Here is a 25,002-nt window from a genome sequence, read left to right as displayed (position 1 = left end):
TCAGAACATGCTCATAAGGTGGATAATATTCTCTTTCTGTTATAAGAAACTGAGGCTCAGGCAGATATATGGAGATACTTCCTTCATGCTGTTACTTTTCAAAATGTCCCAGTTTTGCCATGTAATTTTGGTGTAATTAAACTTGACCAGTTTATTTATTATATGGTGAATTATATTTAAAGTTCACTGCGCGTGCTAATTTAGCTAAGATGCTGAGAATGATCCCTGTCACACGTTGATGATTAAGGCTTGGCAGCCTTCCTGCGAGAGCTTCCTTTCATCCTTTTCCCTATTAAAAAGTCTCAGGTGGTTCTTACCCCACTGTCCTGGTGGTCCCTGCTGGCTGTTCCCCCCCCGCCCCTCCCCCCACCATTTCCATTTTCTACCCTTGGCTGCCCTCCCGGTGCCTGGGGAGCTAACCCTGGGACTGCGTCACCCAGGATCTCTTCCTGGCTAGCTTCCACTTGGATGCAGCTCTTGGGAGACTTTGGCTAGAAGTCAGAGGGTGGGAGGAAAGAACAGTTGGGTGTTTTTTCCGGCTTTGGTGATGCTTATCTGTCAATAGCTGTGACTCCCTCACACCTGCTGAGCAGCTTCTCCTCTATGCCTCCAACTTCCACGGGGCTCCAGGATGGCATTTCCTCACCATGCCCCTCATGGTAAGTAATGGCTTCTTGCTTCTGAAGGATATGGGTTTGACAGCCTGGCTAACTGCACTGTCCTGAGCCTCAAAACTGAGGAAGTGCCACGCTTGATCTCTATTTGCTTGGGAGAGAATGGAGTGTGTTGATTAATTTTAATCTGAATAAGCAAAAGAGTAATTCTGGAATAGCAGGGTTCAAGAATTGTGGGTCTTCTAATGGCATATTTTTATTTAAGAAGCTCTGCTATAAATATATAAAGAACCACTATGAATCAACAATAAAAACAGCTCAGTTTTAAAATGGCCATTTCTCAGAAGGGGAAATATGCATGACCAATAAACAACAGAAAAGGTGTTCAGTCTCACCAGGAGTCAGGGGAATGCAAACTAAATCCATAATGAGATATCATTGTCATGCCACCACATTAGCAGAGAAAAAGTATGACTATGAAGTATCGGCAAGGATATGAAGCAATAAACTTATATGCATCTTGTGGGGATGTAAATTAATATAACATTTTGGCATTGCTAAGTAGTGTTGAATATTTTACACCCTTGACCTAGATATTTCATGCCCTGGAGATATGCTTGCATAGATTTCCTGGCAAGCCTGTATGAGAATGTTCTTAGTAGCATTGTAGGGGATAGCAAAAACTAGAAAGAACCCACTGTCATCCAAAGGGAATGTCTAAATGTTGGTATGTTCACACATAGAATACTATGCAACAATCAAAATGAACTATAGCTATACATATCAATATAAATAAATGTAGACAAAGTTGAAAATAAAGCAAGTAGTGGGGGATGGGTGTAGCTCAGTGGTAGAGTGCATGCTTAGCAGCATGAAGTCCTGGGTTCAATCCCCAGTACCTCCATTTAAAAAAAAGAAAGAAAAAGAAAAGATTAAAAAACTAGTAGCAATATATATATATAGTATGATTCCATTTATATGAAGTTAAAATTCAAGCAAAACTTAATATAATAGGGTCAAAAACATTTAAGCATGGAAATGATTAACACAGCATTTAAATAAGTGGTTACCTCTTCTGGGGAGGGAAGGGAATACAATTGAGCAGGGTCACCCAGGGGTGTCACAGGTATTGGTAATGTTCTATTTCTTAAGTTTGGGAAGTGGGTACATGAATGATCATTTAATTTTTTCTGTTACTTATTCTTCAAAAACTTACGTGTTTTTTTACAACTCTTGTGTATGCCTAATATAATTTATAATTTTGAAAGTTTTTAAAAAGTTCAGATTCTACAGTCAAATTGCCAGAACTTGAATTCCAGCTCTGACACTCCCTAGCTTTGCAGCCTTGTGCAAGTTAACTAGCCTCTGCACATTGGTTTCCTCATCCGTAAAGTGGAGAAAATAATATGATAGGGTGGTGAGGATTAAAGGAATGAATACAGGTAAAGGCTGCACTACGTCTGGCACATACTAAGTCTGCAATAAATGGCAGCTATACCATTCAGTTGCCATATTATACACGGCAGAGCTGGGAGGATCCTGCTCTGTGGTGGATGAAGACATTAAGATCTTTCCGAAGCTCTGTGAGTTGGTGGCAGACTCAGCCCACCTCACTCTCCCTACCACCCTTTGGGTGCTCTTTCTCTAAGCTTCATGAAGAGAGAGGTTTTGTTTTACTTGTTCACTTTTCACAAGTTCACTTTTCAATCCAAGTTTCCTGTACTTTATAATTTGCAAGATTTTTTCTTAGCACGAAGCAGGTACATTTCAGCATTTTATAGAAGGGATCAGCAAAGGCTCCGTTCACCGGTTTATTCATTCAGCATTTACTGGGATCCTTATGTTGGCTATGGGGGCGATTCAAAGTAGAGGACTCAGTCACTAAATGAGATAACAACCCGAGCATCTCGCCATCACTGATTTACCATGTTGTTTCATAACTATGTGTTTCTGTTTCCATTCCCCCATGGGACCAGGACATTTTTAGCACCAAGACTGCAAACTGCCAAAGCTGCTGCTTTTATGGAGTTTAGGATCTAGTTAGGTGGGGATAGCTGTGTATGTGCAGATAATTATGCAAACAAATCAGATAAATGTGGATGGGTGGTCAGTGCTATAAAGAAATGAATTAGGAAAAGGGAGAGGGAACACTGGATAGTTTATTCTTCTAACTGAGAAGCCTGGATGATGTAGATAAACTACATCATTTAAAAATAAACCATCCCTCTGAAAAAGAAAGCAGGCTTAACTTTTTCTCTGCTGGCCTCAAAAAAGGGACACATATGCTTTTCACAATAATCAGTGTTCAATACTCAGTTCCCTCCAGAAGTGACTGACTTCACTGGGGATTCCAACCCAACTGACTATTGGGTTAGGGCTGTTCCAAGGGATGGATTAGCAAACAGACTGGCATAGAAAAGTGACAGGATTTACAGAAGCAGGGTGGTGCTGGGGGCTTACATAGAAAAGTTTCCAATGGATTCTGAAAACAAGGAAGGAAATGACTAGAACTCAGGGTCTAGATAGGACTCAAAGTAAAGCAAGAGCTTGCCTGCTGGGCCCTGTAGAGCAATTCCAAGAATCTGTCCATGTACATGGTAGCACGGGCTTGAGAAGCAGCCATGTTACAGCAAGCTAGAGCCCATCTGCTGATGCAGTTGGAGAGCTCGCCCTTTATGGTTTAAATAGAACATGGTAAGGTGCCCCAATCTGTCTTCTGTCTGTGGAACTTTCACACTGATGGAAAAAGGCAGAGGTGCAATTGACAAGTGAGTCACCGGAATTAACCAAAGGGCAGTTGTTGGATTGTAAAGCTGTAATCTCAGGGAACTAAAGATTTACTGAGTATTTTGATTCAAGATATTTTTTAAAAAATTTTCAGAAAGCCCTCCACTGTGTGCATGAACTTCTCAGGCAGGTACATCTCTCCCTCTCCCTTTCTCCTTCTCATCATTTCTCTCTGCAGCCAGGTACCCGTGCCACCCATCTTTGGTATCTCCAGCATCAAAAATTGTGCTGTGCCCACAGTACATGCAGAACTCTTACTTCTTGAGTGAATCAATCCTCATTACCGTCATCTCACACATTCATTCATATAGCACTTTGAAAGTGCCCAAAGTGCTTTTCCATGTCTTATGGAAATAGCCAGTATTTGCTTAGCACTCTATAAACGATCAAGTACTTCATATATGGTGTCTCAGATGACCTCACAACAATGCTGTGGGTTATTATTATTTGGCCCGTTTTATAGGCAAGAAAGCTAAGGCTCAGGAGGGCTACGTGACTCATCTCTGTGCACCTAACTCATACTTGGCGGAATCAGGATCGTACTTGGAACTCTTGGCTCCAAACTCCCCTTCTTCTGCTCTGCTAGGCTTTCTTCTGACGCTCCAGATGACCCTGTGAAGGAGGAGAGAGAGAGATGCGACCCAGGGAGGCGATGTGACATGTCCTGGCCACGCACGCAGCTGCTGACCAGAAGCGAGGTCTCTGTGTCTAAGCCCTGGCGGTCACTATTATCATCCTTATTATCAGAACACATTTAGCAAAAGAATTGAACCCGCTCCTGTGTGATTGTCTACTAAGCGCTCATTAGATGAGTTAACAGACATAGATTGTATCTCTGCTTGACAAATGGAAAAGCTTGAAAGAAGGAAGTTATCTGTTAATCCAGTACCCAAACCATGTTTGTAATACTTCTCTGGATACTGCATGAAAATGCACACTGAGTTTTTTTTTCTCTCCCTCTGTTAGTGTATATACTTCCATTCAGGGTCTAAGATCTAAGTCAATATGGCTGGAACATTTTCTTCTGCTTCTCTATTATTTTGTCATATTATTACAATTATTATACTATATAGTATTAGTTTATATAATATAATATAGTATATTATATTGTATATTATTACTATTATTATATTATATTAATATGCTATTACTAGCTCACATTTTTGGAATTGGAAGAGACCTCAGGGAGGATTTAGCTCAACCTCATCACTTTGCAGACGAAGAAACTGACTCTCTAGCTGCCCAGGGACATACACGTGGCTTCAGGAAAAACTGGGACTTGAGGCCCAGGTTTTGTCTCCCAGCCTCTACCTTTGAGCTCTAGACTCCGTGTCCATTTGTTTCAGGTTTCAATGATGGAAATTTATTTTTTTTTCCCTTTTATCACTCATTTTTATTTTGTTTTTTTAAATTGAAGTATAGTCAGTTTACAATGTTGTGTTAATCTCTGGTGTACAGCATAGTGAATCAGCTATATATATATATATCTATATATATAGGTATATATATATATTCCTTTTCATGGTCTTTTCTAATGATAGAAGTCTAAAGGTTTACCCTTCTCTTAAAATGTCAGAGGCAATGGCAGGTGATTAAAAAAAAAGAAGAAAATGTCAGTGGGAAAGACCAGCCCATGAAACCAGCAACAGTAGAGGCGCAGAAAGACCCAGAACACGGCAGCCAGCCAGCAGCGCCGCCTTGCCTGTTATTATAAGCTCAACAGTCAGAGCTATGAGCCTTGAATCACTCAGGGCTGGGGCTTCATGGGCTCCGGGGGAACCTGAAGGATGTTCTTCCTTCCTCCACCCAAATGCTCAGAAGGGAAATCTGCAAGCCAGCCTGGTTGGAACAGGTTAAAGGAATTATAAAGGAAAGATTCTTTGCACAGGTATATATTTCTACATCTGTCTCTCCCAGATTATACAAATATTGCAGGCTCATTGTTGAAAAAATTAGAAAGCAAAAGACAATTAAAATGACTCCAATAATCCCTGTTCCGTCAATTTTTGTATTTACCTCTCCAGAATTTTTTCTTATATGCATACACGTGTATTTTTACAAAAATAGGATCGTATGGTACAACCTAATTTCCAATCTGTTTTTTTTTCATTTACTGTCTTGTGAACAGCTTTTAATGTCAGCTTGTTAATGAGTATACATACTCCTACGCTGTTGTCTGTACAGGCAGTATGGTAACTATCCCAGATTTTTCCGAGGAACCTGTAACGACATGCTTGTTAATTGCATCTGTGGGCATCTATTGAACTTCGTACTGGAAATATGTGTGTGTGTGTGTGTGTGTGTGTGGCCTTGCTTAAAGCCACAGTAAAAACCACAGATATATCTGGCACTATGTACTTTATGTATGTTAAATTGTTTTCTTGTGAGCACCCAAGAGGAAGGTACTATTTTCATCCCTATTTCACAGATAAGGAAACTTACCCAAGGTCAGACACCTAGCATGTGTCAGAGTCAAGATTCCGTCCAGGCAATCTGTCTCAAGTCTGTGCTCCTGACGGTTCCACACTCCAGCTCCTTGGTTACATAACTGGGAGGGCCTGTAGGAACACCCAGTCCCAGAAAGAAAAGTCTTAGTATGACAGATGTGAAGTCCAGAGATGTCTTTACTTTCCTATCAAGTCACCTGTGAGTTCATTACAGAGTTTGACGACCATCCATCCAGCTCTTCTTTCTCTGGTCTTCTTTGCCCATCTTTTCCCCTCTGCCATCCTCCCATCTTTTTGTACCTTCTCTGCCCCTCCTGTAGGCTTAGACTCCATGCAGAAGGTCCCTGGTGGAGGCTTATGTCCTTCAGAGTGAAACAGCTATGACACAAACACACCTTCCCTTGATTACTATTGACACGTGTCAGACAGAACTATTCGATGTTAGGCTCTCACAGCCACTTTCCTCCATTTTACCAGACTTCCTCCCAGGAAGGGCTGGGAGGGGGCTCTGGGGAGGAAGGAAGAGGGGTGAGGGGGGAAGAAAACCCTCATCCTGCCACAACACAGAGCCTCGGATTTTGCTCTGCTTTGATGCCAACATCTCTGATTCTCCCTGGTTCGTTCTGAAGTTTGGGGGTGGGGAAGGGAGGAGGGCATGAATGTGGCTGAGCCTCTAAGCTGTGGCGTGGCTCTGAGAAGCTGTTCGATGAGGACTCTTGAATGGACACACTATTTCCCTCCCCTCCAAAAAATGACAGTCATCTTGGTTGAGGCTGTTGTTAGAGCTGACTGGCTGGAGGTTTGTGCAGAACGGACTCAGGGTCTCTTCTCTGCCAGGGTGTTCTCAGAATGGAACTTTTCATGTGACAGAGTCATCTGGCCTTTCTGATGGGTCTGTGATCTGATTAAACTACTGCGGTAAAAGACCTTTTCTTTCTTTTTAAAATTTCCAATCATTGCAGACCAAAACTGCTTAAAAGCACAATAAATTCCTAGAAGGAAAAAAGACAAAGAATTAAAAGGAAAAAAATGAAGTAAAAAAAGACCGAAATACGCAAGTCCTATTTTTTAATATTAGATTCAACAGACATTACCCAACTGCTAAAAAATTTTCTAAATACATACTCTTGATTTCTGTGCTTCTCTTGCTGTGGTCCAGTAACAGTTTGCAGACCTGCCTTGTCTGGTTTTTGGACCACACTTTGAGCAGCTTTGATCTAGTTCACTCATTCCTTCTCTGTTTGGGAAAGTTCATTCACTCATTTCTTCTCTGAATAAACATTTATTAAGCAGCTATTATAGGCGGGGTATGTAGGTTGATCCTGCTTTCTTGGGATTACTCTGACACATGATTTTGTGTTATTACTACATACTTAAATTGCAACAGTCATGTAATACATCATTATAATGTGATGTTGACTGTAATAGCATTAAAAAGAAAAATTGTCCCAGATTAAGACCCTTTCCATGTATGATGTAATTCAAAACCTCCTTCTGGGAAGAAAATCAGTGTTTTCAATAAAACACCTACGCAATTTTCTGACAGATTGTAATGAGATAAAGACTTGCTCTGGGAAATTAGTCACCCTTGCACCTCCTTCCCGCATTCCCAGCTGACCATCAGACAACAGTCTAGTTGACCTTTAGCTATACATTCTTTTCTTTCCGTGTCTAGTCTGATTCTCTGGCCATTCCTGTCAAGTGTGAATCTTTGAAATGGATTCCTAGGGACCCTTTCCCTTGAAGAAGGGCTGCAATAAATACAGTTTGACACATGATCATATCTAAAGAGACAGGAGGAGAGAATTTTGATGGGTTGGTGGAGTTGGTGGGAGCAAGCTTTATAATATTTCTGAGTCTCAGTTTTTTCATCTATGAAATGAAGAGAGTAATACCTCAGGTTGTGAGGATCAGGTGAGGCACTGAATGGAAGGAGCTTGGTATGTAATGAGAGTGTACCAAGTGTTCACCTTGTTACGGTGATGACGGTGCACACCTGGTCTCCTTGAAGTCAGAAGCCCTGTGGTACCAGGTTACTCCTCAGCTCCAGATGAAGCTCTGGGTCTTAGCCTGCTCTCATAGGAATGAAACCAGAAGGAACAGATCTCACCATGGGGCTCAGAAAAGCGACTGCCTAGAGCAGCGAAAGCCCAGTCCCTCGGGGGAGGCGGGGGCAGCCTGAAGTGGGTAAGTCAACCAGACTTGTGTACTCACATTTCCCACACTTTCAAAGCTCCCCCAAAGGTAGAGGGGAGGGAACTAAGCTAGAATCAGCTTGGGGCTGATTTTGGCTGAAAGACTTGGGCCACAGCAGGTGTTTGAGCTGGAAGCCAGCCAAGCCGACTCACCGCACAGCTGCGGGAGGAGGCAGCGGCCTCCTGTGGTCGCAGTTCTGACGCTGTTACCCAGGCTTCGTTTCTGGGCTGTCCTCTTCCACAGCCTTCCTCTTAGCTCGAGGCTCGGGCCTAGGGGCCCAGCGAGGCTGCAGTATTTTGCGGGGTCTGTTTCCTTCTTTCTGCCCTCTGTAGAAGATGATCACTTGTTATGTAGTGAATAATTTTTCTCCTTCAACCTCCATCTCCTTCTGCTGAGAAAGTGAGGTCTGTGTGTAAGAGGCCCTGGAAGAGGCATGAGGGAGAGATGGAGGAGCGGTCAAGGGAGAGGGAGGAGAGGAGTTGGGAGTCTGGCCCATGTCCCCAGCCCACATTATACGGTGGAGACTTACACACCGACCGTTCTCTGCCATGGCCCCTGTGGTAAAGGGAAGAGGAGGAGGCAGGAGGATCTGAGGGTGAGGCAGCTGGTCCAGCGCCGCTAGCCTGCAGGGCACCTTTGTAAGGATTAGAAAATGTGCCTGCTCTGGGTGCACATGGCCCCTCTGCAGCCCACAGAGCTCGGCAAGCCCGGCACAGGCTCAGTTTCAGTCTCCACTGTCCCTTCTACCTAGAGTTTTGTTCAGTGAACAGCCTGCACGACGGGGACCAGCAGTCCTGACTGGGGGAAGACTGGCCCCAAACGCTGTGAAAGATGAGGACTGACAAGAAACTGAGATAAGAGAAGAGGTAAACCTACCCTTGGTTATGGCTACCATGTCTGGTGTGTATAAGATACAGTCCATCTCTGGAGAGGAAGCCTCATTACTAGGCAGCTCCTCTTACTCAGAGTACAGCCCTTTACTTCCTCCACAAGGCATCAGTCAAACCCTGTGTAATCTAGTTCTCCCCCTTCTCTTCCACCAAACTTGGACTCTGTCCCCCTTCCTTTGAGCTCCCTAGGAAGAGGCTTCCTGGGCTTCAGAGTGAAATTTCCACTCTCAGCATTTCTACTACTAATATTCAACTACCTCTTACAGGAAAACTCTAGTGCCTCATTCTGCTGAAAGAATCTCTTTTTTTCCCTCTTACCAAATGACACCTCTTTTAGGAAGAAAGACAGAAAAAAGATAAGAGGGCAAAGAAACACGAGAGTGGAGAAAATCCTGCCTAGCCACACATAAGTTTTTGCTTTAATTCTTTTCTTCCCCTCTTGGAGAGAACATCTAAAATGTTCATCAGATTCTCAAAAGAGTCCATGATTCTCAAACCTCAAGAGCCATTGCTATAAAATGATTCATGAAATCCAAACAAAAGGGGCACAGAAATTGCAGGGAGGGTTTATCAAATTTACTTTAACCACTGTCTGATTTCAGAGGATTATCTAGTTTCTTTTAGACCACGAGCAGAAACGCTGCTGCTTATTTCCCTGTCTGGCTTGGATGGCCCCCAGAATCACATTATTCTAATTGCCAACCAGCAGGCGTCCTGTTTTTTAACCCCTCATCCTCTACTAGGTCACCAGAATTGTAATCCTAAAGTGTATCTTTCTCCACCAAACTCCAAGCAGCTCACTGGTGTTAGACTCCTCCATCATCTGGCCCGCCCAGCCTCTCTGACTTGATCTTGCTTTGCTCTCTAGCCAGCCCTGCATGCCAGCCAGGTTGGTCTACGTACTGCCCACCACATGGGCATCATGACCATCTGCCTCCAGGTCTTCAGTCATAACCTAGACCCTTGTCACCCTTTTCTCCTTGATTTCCCAGAAGCTTCTCATCATCTAAGGCCAGCTCTCTGAAGTGGTGTACGTTCTATGTTCCCACAGCACCCCGTTTCCCCCACCATGGACCCCATGACTGTGTGCTGTTGCTCTTGCCTGCCCTGTCCCTCTCTCCCGCTGGTCAGTGAGTTTCTTCAGGACAGGGCCTGTGTCTGGCCAACATTCCCAACATTGCCTGGAACTTAGTAAGTGCTTGATAAATGTTTGTTGGATAACCGAAGTCTTCCCTGACAGTTACAGTGCATGACTTCCCACCTCCCAGGGCTGTATTTCCCCAAACTTCTATTATATTCACTGTTTGTACCAGAGGCTGATGATCAGAATTACTGGGAGAGTTCTTATAAAATACAAATTCTCAGAGCTCTGTCCCAGCTCTACTGAATCAGAATCTAGAGGGGTGGGCCCCAGAATCTGTAGCCCTACAAAGTTCCCTAGATGGCTCTGATAATCTAGTTTGCCTTTTACATCAGCAGTTCTCAAAATTTTTAGGCTTAAAAATTAAGCCTAAAAATTAATTACACTCTTAAAAATCATTGAAAAATCTAAGGAGTTTTCGTTGATATGGGTTGTAGTTAATGTTAACCAAACTAAAATGACAATGGATAAATGCCAAAATATATACTAATTCATTTTAAATAATAATAAAGCCATTAAATGTTAGCATAAACAACACATTCTTAAAGAATAACTATATTTTCCTAAACAAAAATTTTAATGAGAAGAGTACCATTGTTTAATATTTTTGCAAATTATTTTAATGTCTAACTTAATAGATGATAGTTGCATCTAATATCTGTTTCTGCATTTGATCTGGGGCAAGTTGCATTGCATAGTTTTGGATGAAATATATATGAAGATAATTCAGCTTCACACAAAGACAAATATTTTAATAGCATTTTCAGATCATTGTGGATATTTTTCATTGAAAGTACTCCAAAAATTGATATTACAGTTTCTTAAAGGTTAGTTGTAATGTGGAATCTGAAACCATCTCTATGAAATCTGTATACTTGTGGAGAATGAATGAAATAGGTAAGTCCTTAGTATTATTATGAATAATTCAAACTTTTTTTTGAGGATTCTATAGCAATTTACTGTTTATTATTTCTAAAACTTTTTCATGAAAATTCACATATATAACACATCCTCAAACGTTTTAAAGGCATTATCAGGCATTATCACTCTAAATAACTGACATTTTTTGAGCAAATTTATGAGCACTTACATCACAGAGAGTCTTGTAGAGCCCTGGGGGTTCCTGAATCACACTTTGAGAAACTGCTATATTTCACAACATTTAGCACTTATATCTTGTTCTCAGAATGCTTAATTCATTCAATAAGTGTGGCTAAATGCTATGTGCCAGGTGGTGTTCTGGGCATTGAGGTTCTAAATGTAACTGATCCCACTACCAAATTATATTGAAGACAGTGGCCCCAGTTTCAGAGATGCCTCCTGAGAACCCAGTTTCAGGGCTGCTGTGGGGCATTCCACACCTTTGTGTAAATTAGAAAAAGTCACTTCCTCTGAAGAGATGCGTCTTATGGGCACATACTTCTGCAAGCAGAGCCCCCTGCTTCCGGTGGACATCACCCTGCTCTGGACACAGGGCTTGGTGAGAGGACTGTGGGTAGAATTGCAGCCACTACTCACTTGTTGGCTGGGTACTTTTATGCAGTGAAAAACTGAGGCAACTGCTCATGGTAGCCTTCCATGTTTTATATTTCTCTTGACCTCTAAGCTGGTAAGCCTCAGAACCAGAATTTGAAGCCCAGCAGTGAGGCTCCAGAAAGTTCCAGTAAGTCTGTGACCTTAACCACCAGACTGCAATTCCTGGTGCATAGTGAATGCTCCCCATGTGGCAGGGGCATGGGTAGTAGTTGTAGTATTACATCCTCTTAGGCTTAGCAGATTCTGTTAACAGATTTATATAGACTTGACAAATGTACTTCCTAAAGACAATAAAAATAGCTGAACTTATTTCATATAGGGACATAGACACAGTTAACTTTACAAATATATACTCAACAACTACAAGGAATGCTGGTCCACTTTAATACTAATTACTAAAACTCTGTTCCTGGGGTGTCGATGAACCTCTCAGCCAAGTGACATCATTGTCTGGGCACTGTTTTCAACTGTGTCAAATGCTACTGATGTTCAAGTGAAAGAGAACTGCGAATTGGCTTTTGGATTTATTAACATAGTAGTCACCTTATCAAGAGCAGTTTCATTCGAAAGGGGTTGGCAAAGGCTTGATTGGCATGCGTTCCATAGAGAATTTTTCGATTGGGTCTAACTGAAATGTTAAAGAATGGGACCTTCATCGGTTGGATTTCTGTAGCACTCTGCATTTTGTGTGGCTGTATTTCACACCTTTGCTACTGCATGAATCTGGGCGAAGGCTGGAGACGCAGTTCTGCAGTTGCCTTCAGATTGGTGGGGGGACTCACTCTCTGCGGCTGAGTGATGAGACTACCTGCAACGTGGTGAGCTAAGAATAGATGAGGTCTGGGGGATTCTCTCAGCATCTAATCAAAGATCACACAGCCCAGCAAGTACAGACAGCCTGAAGATGACCCAGGGCACAAGGATGTGGTTGGTGGGGGTGGAGGAGGGAGGGAGGAAGACCAAGAGGGAGAGAGGGCAGGTGAATTTTTCATTGCTTCCAAGATTCATCTGAACAGAGATTAAAACTTTGTGGAAGGGGCCAGGAGAGAACAAAACACAGCCTGGCAAAATCAAGCTTGGACTGGCTCCACGTGGCCATGGCCCTATGTTCTCCCAGCTGCAGTGTTTTCACTTATGAAAGGAGGGGACTGGGATCTCTGACCTTGAAAGTCTTTTCTGGTGCTCTGAGCTGGTATCACATGACTGTAAGTTCTACAGGTTGAGAGCAATTATTTTTTTAAAAACTTTTTTTTTTTTCTAGTTTTTCTTCCTAACAAGAAGGGAAGAATGTGTCAGAAGTGAACATTTCTTGGAACCCATAGTACATACAAAGAATAGTAACATGAAACTGTCTTTTCATTAATGTTCTAATATGTCTCTTTCAGCCTTTCTGGATATTTAACATGCTTTCCTATGATGTTTTATAAATTTATATCAAGGGTATATGATATAAAGTTTAAAAGCCAGGTTTTAGCATCATCAGATGAATCTGAGTTTAAGTTCTTTCATGGCCTTTGGTTAGTTGTGTGACCAAAGGCAAATTATGTAGCTTTTCCAAATCCCTGCTTTCTGAAACATAAAATTGGAGATAATACAAATACTTTTCTCATGGGTTTTTGTGGGAATTAGGTGAGGTAAATGAGGGTTAAGAGCTTAACATTGGGTCTGGCACATAGTAGGCACTCATTAGCTGCTCTTACCACTATGACCAACACCATCATCATCTATGAAGTAGGAAAGGGCAAAAAGAATCAACCGTTTTACAGATGGGAAAAACCAGAGTTTTATATTCAACTGGTAAGAACAGGAAGAGAACTACGTCCCACCTGCTCGTTGATGAAGCTGTCTTTAGTCAGTAGCTCCCTTCTTCCATCGTTAAAATAAACCACAAAAGCATCCACACCCTCCTTTGGATGAATGTTAGAGTGGACGGAGGGTCTTCTACTCGGTGGTAGAATCCGGGAGAGGGAGCCCTTCCTTTCCATGTGCAACCAGAGGGGGCATGCCGAGTGTGAGTGTGGCTGTGACATACAGTGTGCAGACGTTCCACTGCACAACTTGGAACCGGGAGAAATGGGATTATGCTGTTTACCTGATTGGCTGAACACAGCGTTCTGTCCCTGGTGAGGATGAAACCTTTGTTTATTTCCCCTGATACAGTCTGATCCAGCACTAGAAGTGGGATTTTGTTTTGTTCTGTTTGCTTTTTAACAACAAGAAGGAATGAATGTGGGTTTGGGAGTGGGAGTGAGAGAAAGAATCCCAGTATAAATATCGGATTGCAGGTTCTAAGAGAATAAAAATTTTTTGCTTATAAAAATAAAAATTTTGCAATAAAACATACCAATACTCAAATTTATTGATATATACCAGTAAAATAATATACTGTGATTCACTTTGAGCAATGGCCTACAAATACTTACATTTTTATGACAGTGTAGCATAATGATCTGCATTTTCCAAACTTTAAAATTATAGTATATTTGTTAATAATGTTATTAAAATCTTATAAACCCGGAATGGCAACAATTTATATTATTCAATATTCCATTCCAATCATTTGCAATGTGTAGTTGTATCTTTGTAGAATGGCAATTAATGTGTATATACTATTTTGTGTACATATTTTTTCATTTAACATTATTTTCTGAGCAAATGTTCATGTTTTCCCATGGTGATACTCATTTTATGGCTAAATATTTCATTGCTTGAGTAGATGCCGTGAATATCTAAATGTTTTTGCCTTTATCTTATTTCTCTGGGGTCTCTTCAATAGATGTTTATACCTTGGTCAGAAGGTATACATATTTCATAATTCTTATCAAAGTTATTCAATACTTAACCACTTGATGTTGTTTTGGTCCCCATCCGTTCTTAGGATAGTTCTAAAATAATAATCTCCTTTAAAGTTAGCTTTAATTGATAATCATTTACTAGAACAATGTAAAGATTAGAATAATTCTCACAAGGCAAAGGGACTAAAGTAACTTTATTGAGCTTCTACTAGGGGCAGTTTGTATCTCTCTAAGCAATTCGCATGGATTTAGTTAATAAGTGGGAAATCTGGGCTTTAAACCTTATCAGTCTAGCTCCAGAGTTTATGCCCTAGACCACTGTCTGTTTTGCTAAAACTAACTCAATTCTTAAAGACTCCTCTAAGTCATGTGTAATTAACCCCATTTTACAGAGAAAACTGAAGCCAAGAGGGTTTAAATCAAGAGCTCAAACTGAGGTATATAGATGCGGTCAATACAGGACGACAGTTTTTTCCTCCACTCTCTCATTTTGCTTATAATATATAGCTCTCTCAATCTCTATTAATAGTCATGGTTATAAGAACACTTTTAGTTTACTTTTAACCCAATGATGAGAAAAAGACCACCTCAGGAATGACAATTAATGAAATGTTACTAGTGAGAGTCGAAGTCTCTCAATTAGACAACACAAACAATTTAAAATGGAAAATGAACATTCTTGTTGAAGTTCATAGGTAAAGTGGCTGTAGGTAATGTTTAAGGCATGACTTTGTCATGCCTGCCTGTGGTTCAAACAGTTAAGTCACTTGAGCTCCCAGCCTCTATTTCTTCATCTTTAAAATGGGGCAATAACATCTACCTCATCGCATTGTATAGAGAGGTCACGCACTGAAGCACATGTAACTGCTCAGTAAGTGCTACCCACCATGAAACATTATTATGATGATGATGATGGTCCCATAACTCTCATCATTGTTCTGTTCCTTTAGAAAATAGAACCGCAAAAGAGTATATAACTCAAAAAAAAAAAAGGCAATTAATGTCAAGTATCACTCGGCTTCTGTATCAGAGAGAAAATAGGGAACAGTGGCAGAAGCAGTAGGGAGCTGCAGAATTCACGTCTCATCTCAGGGGGCTGCTTACCCCTGCTAAGTGCTGCCATGTGGGACAGCATGCCCAGTATGGCCAGGTACATCAGTTAGCTACTGCTACATAACAAACTATGCCAAAACTCAGTAGCTTAAAACAATTAGCATTGATTATTTATCCACAATCTGTGGATCAGGTGGGTGGTTCTAGTCTTGGCTGGATTCACTCATGCAGGTGTGATCAGCTGGCAGGGTAGCTCTGGGTTGGCTTTCCTGAACTTGGATAGGCTCTTTCCTGTCTTGGCTGGGACAACCGAGATAATTTATCTTTGTTTGATATGATCTCCCACTTTCCAGTAGGCCAACCCAAGCTTGTTCACATGGGGTCTTAGCAGGTTTCTGAGAGATGTGTCCAAGGCCTCTTAGGTCCAGGCCCAGGATTGGCACACTGTCATTTCTGTCATACCCTATTGGCCAAGGCAAGTCACAAGGCTGATCCAGAGGAAAAGGGTACGGATACAAACTCCAGCCCTTTTATGGGAAAAGCTGTAGGGTGACACTGCAAAGTGTGTGGACAAAGGGAGGGGTGAAGAACTAAGGCCCTTTTAGAGATCTATCTGCTATATCCAATATTCCAAGTTTCTAGGAGAAGCCAGACATCTAGATCTTTATGTGAAATCTTCCTGAGTATTAAGTATTAGCAACTAATTTACAACTTTTAAGACAGTGGTAGGCCAACACTCTGTGGCTGAACATGTCACCTCTGGGCTGGATGTGGTCTGTGGGCCCTTTGCAACCTCTGGTAAATAGTTTGTTCCTGTTTCCACCGTCATTGGCTGAGAAGGAGATTTGACCCTGGGGCTGTCTTAACTTTAGGTCCACATTCATTCAGCAAACATTTGCATGCCTTCCAAGTACAGGCTTTGACAAACAAAGATAAATAAAGCATAAAACCTTCCTTGAAGGGAGTTCAGTTCAAAAGTAGGGAACAATATGCAAATAAACATTTAATTCATGTGATTAAATGCTACAGATTGATTAATGTAACTCTGGGTCTCTCTCTCTCTCTTTGCCCTTTTATACATACCACACTTTGAAGGTGAGGCAAATGATCTCACTGTTAAATTTGGGGAAAACACCTGGGTATGTTTGGCTCAGTCCTTTTCCGTATACTCTTGGGGCCAGGCCTGGCCAAGGAGAGTGCATGTTCTCTGACCCTTCCTGCTGAAAACTCTCCCAGAGCAGGTGCTGGCCTCTATCCACCCCCTGCCCCTGGTGAGCACTGCTGAGAATGGGTGGGAAATCCACCTGATTCTGGCATCCAGGAAGCAAGCTCATTTAACCCATAGTTTTAGGAGACTAAGCCATGTCCTTCCAGCCAGCTTTATCAGTAACAAAGGTGACATCTTGACCTCCAGCTTTCTCTTCTATTTTATTTCTTAACTTGTTCAGACCCAGGTAGGGAAGAGAAATATTATTCATTGAGGGACAGCCTCAGAGGCCTCAATGGTACTGTGGTTACGATTAGAGTGCGTATATGTACACACTCTATAGCCTTCTCTACATACAGACACAGACACACACATGGCACTGTGGGGACCCTGACTGCTCATACCTTCACCATGCTGCCTCCCAGAACTCAGCCTTGAGTCTGAGTGTACCTAAGTGGGGATGTAAGTCTCACGTTCAAAGGAAATAGAAATGTTCTTAATCCAAATAAAACCCCAAACACATTCTATGAAGCCACCATTACCTTGTTACCAAAACCAGACAAAGACACTACCCAAAAAGAAAATTATGGCCAATATCTCTGATGAATATAGAATAGATGCAAAAATTCTCAACAAAATATTAGCAACCTGGATCCAACAGCATTAAAAAATACCATACAGTACAATCAAGTTGGATTCATCCCAGGGACACAAGAGTGGTTCAACATACACAAATCAACATGATGCACCACATCAACAAAAGAAAGGACAAACAAAAGCTGGCATGGAAAGTATGGGGCAGCACTTCCTATCGCATTATGAAATTACCTGTTACATATATATTTTTCATTTCCTCTGATACTTTTTTTGTGTGTGTCTTTTTTTTTTTTTATTGAAGTATGGTCTGTTACAACCTGTTATATTTTGACACATAATTTTCCTTTTGGGAGTCTCTCTAGATTTCATCTGCTTTGATCCCACTCTAGTTTCTGTTCCCACGTTGCTACCAAAGGCTTATGTTTCCCAAGAGAAAGTGGGTTTGATTTCAAAGGATTCCTTAGGCTGCCTCCTGGGTCTGAGAATGTCATGCGCTTACTCACCAAAGGGGTTCTGACCACCTGCCATGTGGTGGGTGCTGTGCTGGCTTGGGGGCGGGGGTGACAACGGAACAGGGAGCCGCATCCCTGCCCTCAGCGAGCTGCCACCACCCAGGAAAACATGAAGCCAAGCGAGGAAAGTGGGCATCCTGAGTGTGCCAGGGCGCAGGGCGGAGGAAGGCATTAGGGCTGCGGTTCTCAGTGTCAGGCTGAAATTGAGGAACCCTCTCTTTTGTTCTGACCATTTTCATCTTTCACAGTGTTTGCTTTTTTCCCCCTGGTAATGCTCCTTGTCTGCTGTGTTGTGAAGACAGTTTGAGAGGAACCTTCCAACCACCCTTTGATCATTTTCCATCTGTCAATCTTGAGTGCTGACTATCGGGTGGTGCAGCTTGGGGAAGCCCATCTTCCTTACGAGCCACAGCTAGAAGTTCACCCGCTCGCTCTCCTGAATTCTCTTTGCCCTTCCTCCAACCTGTGTGCTGTGGCCAACACAGGGAGGAATTGAGTCCCATGGAAGGAATTTTCTTTCTCTCTAGCAGTTTGGCAAGATAGGCTTGAGAAGAAAGCCACATCAAAAGAGGAGGCTGCTGCCACCCTTAGGTACCACTGTACGTCTGAGTCAGTCAGAGCCCTGGTTTCCACAAGGCGCCTGCAGCAATCTCGGGGCAGTTAATATTTTCCATTCACAAAGGTATCCGTGACCATTTTACAGTACATGTGTAAGAATCCCCATGACACAATGCCACCCATATCACCTCATGTTGACAAATCAGTTCTGCGCCCACAGCTGACTTTGGTTAATTAGCACTGTAACGTTCTAGATTCATTCTTTGACCAGGAGACATTATCTGGGGAAGTAAAATCCATGGAGTCAGATGACCTGAGTTGAAAACCCTAAATATCTTTAGGGAACTTATTAAACTTTCTAAATATCAGTTTCTGGTTCTATGAAATAATAATTTTATCGTGTGAGATAATGTTAGTACCCACCTCACAATGTAAATAAGTTTAAATAAAGGTAATGCGCTTACCATGTGGGTGGGTCACATGGAGACACAGTAAAACGTTCTCCTCTGTTAATTCTGGGGCATCTTCAGTCTTGCTGGTGACAGAGAAATACAAGAGGTAAGAAGATGTACCACTTGGTCTGAAATAGGTTGCCCACAGTGCATGGAATGTACTTTGCCCCAAGTACATTGGAAATTGCCTCCAGTACATTGAAGTTTCCCAGTCCAGTAAGGTCTTTGTGAATTGGTCCAAGACCTTAAACAAGCCAGGCACAGAGCTGCTGGTGTCTCTTCTCATCCTGGAGGCAGGGATCTGACTGCCCAACACACCTGGATGAAGCAGGAGAAACTGTACCCCAAATACTGTAGGCTGAAGCGCCAACCAGACAGAGATCTCGAGGGACATTTTTAGGAGAAGGCTCTGAGGTCAAGTTGTTGGAGAAATGGCAAAAGGGAGAGAAAAACGAGAGAGTGAAAGTAGAGAAGTTTTGACTGGACCCTCGCGCTCTGCCTGATTTTCCCTTTTTTTCCCCACCTCCTTGAAACTGGGAAGGAGACGCTCCCTGGCTGTGCTGGAGCTGCTTTAGGAAGGTGAACACAGCACACGTCTAACCCCTCATTTGGACCCTTACCGACTGTGAGAGAAACTTGTCCCAGGAAGGGGATGGGCGCACGAGTGCACAGAAGTGCTCACTGGAGCTTCTGTCTCAGAAAAGGGTGAGGAGTGCCTGGTGGGCTGGCCGGCGGCCCTGCAGTGGGGAGGCTTTTAGCATCTCATGGTGCTGTGGGAGGATGGAGCCAGCTGCGCTTACGGAGAACAGAACACTCCTCCTCTTTACATTGATTTAAGCTGATTTTCACTGTCGGGTTCTTTAATAAAAGCTCTGGGAGTGGGTTGCCATGGTTATGCTGGTTTTAGCAGTTAGGAAATTAGGGCTAAGTGGCTTCCCTCAGGCCCTCCAGCTTTTAGCTGCTGCATTTGGATTTTTAACTTCTCCGGGAGACGCTGCTCTGCAGGGGGGGAAAGGATCGCAGATGGGCGTGTCTGAGGAGCCACTGGGGAGGCGGGTGAATTTGATTTGAAAGAATTTATGCTTTATCCATAGACAAGAGGTAGAAAGGGTGATGGTCCGGGGAAAGGGCTTTTAGAGTCAAGGGAAAGGGCTTTGGCGGAATCTCAGCTTTGTCATGTACCACCGATGTGACCTTAAGCAGACGATGTGACCAACCTCTTGGAAAAGTAGGGACTCTCCAGTACGCACTTCAGAGACAACGGCGTGCACTCATAGGGTTAAAGGAGATGGATGATATGTGACCCATGGGAAGCTCCCAGGGAGCGTTATTTCACCAGGTCCTTTCTCTGCCGGTATCTCAAGGGCTCCTAGAATAACCCCAGATGCTGGTGTCCATGGCATCTAGTTTTCAGGAGGAGAGAACTGGAGCAGTTGCTCAGGGACCTCCTCCGCTGGCCTTTAAGACTGACACGTGCCTTCTCTGACTTCATCTCCCTCCCTTGCCAAGCCCAGGCTTCCTTGTACCGTCTCTACTCTGCAACCCTCTCCCCTGGCTTTTCATGAGACCAGCTCCTTCTCCTCCTTTGGGTTTCAGCTAAGGTCACCTCCTCGGAAGGACTTTTCTAATCAACCTCCCTCAATACTAGTCAATCTCTATCACTTTATTTACTTTCTTTAACTGATACACTATGGTCGGCAATGATTTTGTTTATTGTCTTTAAACAACTCATCATCATGTGAAGTCATCATGTTTGTTATTCAACTTCCCCGACTAGAATGCAAGCTTCTATTTTTCTTACTATTCTCCTTGGATTGAACCTAATCTTGGGGCCCCTCTGGAGTCTTTGGTGGGCATTTGAGCTCTAAGGATTTAGATAGAAAAAACTCGCATCTTTATTTTTTCTAACCCCTAACTGAAATTTAGCATTTCCTTCCATCGTGAATGTCGGCAACAAACCACAGCCATATGAATTGTGCTCGAGACTTTGTCACCGACTACTGTTTTATAGATATCTTCAAATGTCACTTATGCTGGCTGCTAATATGAAGTCACAGTATTTCTTAAACCCACTGCTAGGTCTTATTATTTAAGGCAATAATAAAGAAACGTATACGTTACCTTATCACAATTTTAAAATAGTTTGGTAACTATTCCAACACACTTGGTTTCTTTTATAATTTTCTGTGTTTATTTTATGCATTTAGAAAGCATTAGCCTGGGATATAATTCAACCCGTAACAGCCCTCTTTCTCTATCTTCACAGCCAGCAGTGGCAGATGGAGTCTCTCTCAAGTCTTAAATCTCTTTTGCCTCCTCTTCCATCTTATCTCTCTGGCTAAACTCTTCTTTCACTTTTTTTTCTTTTTTCTTTTATTGGAATATAGTTGATTTACACGTTGGATTAGTTTCTGGTGTACAGCACAGTGATTCAGTCATACATATATATGCATATTCTTTTTCATATTGTTTTCCATTATAGGTTATTACAAGATATTGAATATAGTTCCCTGTGCTATACAGTAGGACCTTGTTGTTTATCTACTTTATATTTAATAGTTTGTATCTGCTAACCCCAAACTCCCAATTCCTTCCTCTTTCACTTTTAAGGGCCCATTTGATTACAATGAACTCACTTGGATAATACTGGGTAATCTCCATATGGGGATAATCTCCTGGTATCAGTTCCATTCAGGAGGTCTTTTTTTGTCATATAACATGGCACAGCACAAGCTCCAGGGGACAGAGCACGGACATCTCTGAGGGGCCGTTATTCTGCCTACCATAACTGTAATATTCTTTTCAACCCTGTTTGTATTATGCTGGGAAAAAGAGGAGGTACAATTATATCTACTGTATCTAACTATAGTGGTGAGGTTCAAGTGAAATAAGTAAACTGATATAAAGTGATATTTATGTAAAATTCATCATCCTTAAAAAAAAAGACAAAACAAAACAAAACTTTAGCCTGAGAAAGTGGTCCACAGTTTCCTGCCAGATTTCTAATAGAGATCACAGCACAAAAAAAGGCTATTTATCTCTGTGACCTAGAACAGTGATTGGCATATGTAGGAGCTTGATAAAAAATGAAAAATATTTCTGAATGAATGAATGAGTTCAATGAAGGGAGGTGGAGAAGGAAACAGTGACCTTGGAACTGAGCAGAACCCTATCAACCCCGCCAAGTACAAAAGGCCCCTCCATGTCCCCAGGCCTGGATCTGTGGCGAGCACAAGTCTGAGAACTGGCCTTAAGAGAATGAGATTAATACTGTTGCGCATAGTAACCTGTATCTTTGTGGGCATCAAAATAGTTGTAGCTTTTTCTGCCCGTATATGTCAGCAGGCACCTAAAACTGTCAGCGAAGAGCTGCTTCAACCCATGTCAATATATTTGACTCTAAGACCACGACACTCTTTCTCAAATTGATGTAGTTACATAAGACAGAATTTCACCCAAAATCCTGTAGAAATGGGATGATATCTGACAGGGGGGGGATTTGTAAGCAGCTCTTTGCAGAAAATCGCCCTCAGCAGGAAACCCGGTCTGCCTGTCACTCTAGCAAAGCTACACTGTAACTAACTCAGATGCTCTCATGCTCTGCTCATCTCCTGCTCAAGCACATTTCAAATCTTTTGATCCACAATACCTTGCCTAGCCTTTTGGCTCTTTGCATAGATCAAAGAAGTAGAAACGAAGAATAAATATTTAACAGATGACCAGATCTCTTCCCTAGCTTCCCCTTTGGTAATCTCAGGAATAAACTTCGTGAAAAAATTGTGTGAACGAGAAAGCATCTAAAGAAAAAATTGCAAGCCTGCACACAATGAAGGATGGCAAGGACTCTGACCCCGTCTCAATGATTAACTGAGATTACTTCCCTTCTTCCCTTTAAACTCTTTCATGGTGGAGCAGAATCTTCCGAGATGGTTTTATGGGGATCCTGAGTCCACCGTCTCCCCAGATTGCCAGCATTCTGATTAAAAGCAACGTTCCTTTCTATTAACATTTGCCCCTCTTGGGTATTGACTTTTGAGCAGCGAGCAGCTGGACTGAGTTCAGTAACATCCTAAGCAGAGGAAACAGCATTCAAAGGCTGGGGGCTCTGTTCTTTGTTATAGAAAAAGAAAAACTATCTGGTACAGTTTGAGCTTTGAGAGCTGGGGGGAGTGTTATGAGCTAACACTAACAAGGTAGCCTGTCTGAACTTCATCCTGGGGCAGTGGCAGGCTGATGGGAGGTATTAGGCAGGGCAAGAATAATGATATTTGGGTTTTTAAAAATCCCTGTGGCTGCCAAGAGGAGAGGAAAATGAAGAAAGTAAGTGTAGATGTCAATTACGAGGCTACTGTAGGTGGTTTGAAATAGGCTGGGGGTGGAGGTAGAAAGAGATGGGTGGATTTTGAGAGCAATTTCTGAGACGAAATAGACACCACTTGAGGGCCGATTAGAAGTAGGAGGGGAGGGAAAACAGGAAGCACAGAACGACTGTGGCTTTCCTGCCTGAGTCCCTAAGTGATGATGGCAGGTGGCTGACTGAGAGCAGGGACACAATGGGAAGACGGAGCAAGGAATGCGGGCAGGTCCCCGGGCACATGAAGCTGCAGGTAATAGTGTTCTTATTTTGCTCAGCCTGGCTTTGCTAAAATGTCTTGTAACTAGAATGGTGGTTTGAGACCCCAGTTTTAGTCCTAGTTCGGCCACTGACTTGCTTCCTCAGGCACCTCTCTCCACTTCTTTGTTTTCTCACCTGAACAATGGAGCTATTGGCACTTGGTCCTGCGACGACACTTCACGTGCTGGAGTGACGCCCTTCTCCCACCTGCTTTCCTCCGGTCAAGTCAGGAACATCTGAGCCCTTGACTTTGCCAAAGGCATCTCAGAGTTAATGATTCTTCTCTAAGCCTTGAACGATAGTTAGGGTCTCATAGTAATATCATGATAAAATTAATTAATATTATTATTACTAATAAAAGCTAATCCATATTGATCTGTCATCCTATCTCACACACTCTGCTGAGTGCTTTATGCACATTATTCCTTTTCATTCTCTATGATAACACTGTGAGGTGGACATTATTATTATATCCAATTTACAGATAAGGAAATTGAGGCTAGGGGTTTAAGTTACTCCCCCAAAGTCACACAGTTGTAGGTGGTAGAGCAGAAATTGGAACTCATGCAGTGTGACTCTAGAGTCTGTGCCCTTAATCACTACATATCCCTGCTTTCTTGGATTAATCACTGGTGTTCGTAGGAGTTATCCTGACCGCTAGGGCCTAGATTGAATCAGATCATCTCTCCACTCCATACCTGGTGTGATGAGATGCCCTCCCTGAGATGTCTGTGAATTCAGGTGGGCTTGTGTTGCCATGGCAATCTGGCTCGGAGCTCCTGCTCTGTCAGCCCAGCTACAGGACCCAGAGCCTCTCCTTGAGTTCTACCAAGCTTTTCACTCAAACAGGCCTTTATGTTTGTAGCACATGTTGCCAAAAGTCAAAAGATGGAGGGTTTATAACACAGAAAAATGCACATTTAAAAAACATTGAATAATAGTTATCTCCATTTTCCCAAAGTCCCCCAGTGATTTTGCCATTGTATTAGTTAAGATTCAGGGCAAGCTGCTGAAATAAGATTCTTCCCTTGGCCTCCCCAACCCCTACCCAAAAAATACTTGGCTTTATCTCTCTTCCGTGTTTAAGCTGAGAGGCAGCTCTCCTTCCTACTGAGGTTAGAAGAAGGAACTTCAAACCACAGTTCCTTCTGTCTTGTTGCTTTGCCATCCCTGGCAGTGGCTGGTCCTCATGTGCATAGTCAAGGCCAGATCAAGCCACACCTATGAACAGCCCATTGGAAGGGGAGGGGTGAATACTGGTGCACAATAATCAGTTTATCAGATCATAAGTGGTAGGAATGGGAATGGAGGTTGAACTCTAGGCACAGAGACCCCTGAATGTTAGACCATGTAATTGGGGCTTTATTGGAAGACTACAGAGAAACATCACAGATTTTGAGCAGGCTAGCCATGTCATCAGAGCCATGACTTAGCAGTGTCAATTAAGAGCCTGACCTGCTCCACCTTCTGAACTCACCATTGTAGAAAGAAATGTGGTAGATTTGAATTTATAAGTTGTTACAATTTGGCTAACAGTATACATAATAAAAATGGTAATAGTAGTATACGTACATATGGAGAATGGAGAGAGAGAACTTGATT

General features: G+C 42.5%; 1 protein-coding gene across 6 annotated transcripts in view; it reads left to right on the top strand.

Annotated features, from left to right (window-relative positions):
• The window catches only part of CHRNA9 (cholinergic receptor nicotinic alpha 9 subunit), a 75,769-nt gene that overhangs the window by 4,136 nt on the left and 46,631 nt on the right, over positions 1 to 25,002 (top strand). For 3 of the 6 annotated variants that reach the window (XM_064487275.1, XM_010980371.3, XM_064487270.1), the window contains exon 1: positions 219 to 659. The exons of the other annotated variants lie outside the window; for them this stretch is intronic. The gene's annotated coding sequence lies outside the window, so the exon portion shown is untranslated. Of the gene's footprint in view, positions 1 to 218; positions 660 to 25,002 lie in introns of those variants that run through there. 6 annotated transcript variants of the gene reach the window in all.

Source organism: Camelus dromedarius, chromosome 1 (genome assembly GCF_036321535.1).
Source record: "Camelus dromedarius isolate mCamDro1 chromosome 1, mCamDro1.pat, whole genome shotgun sequence".
NCBI lineage: Eukaryota > Metazoa > Chordata > Mammalia > Artiodactyla > Camelidae > Camelus > Camelus dromedarius.
Note: the sequence above shows the minus strand (reverse complement) of the source record. Positions and strands in the feature narration are given on the sequence as shown.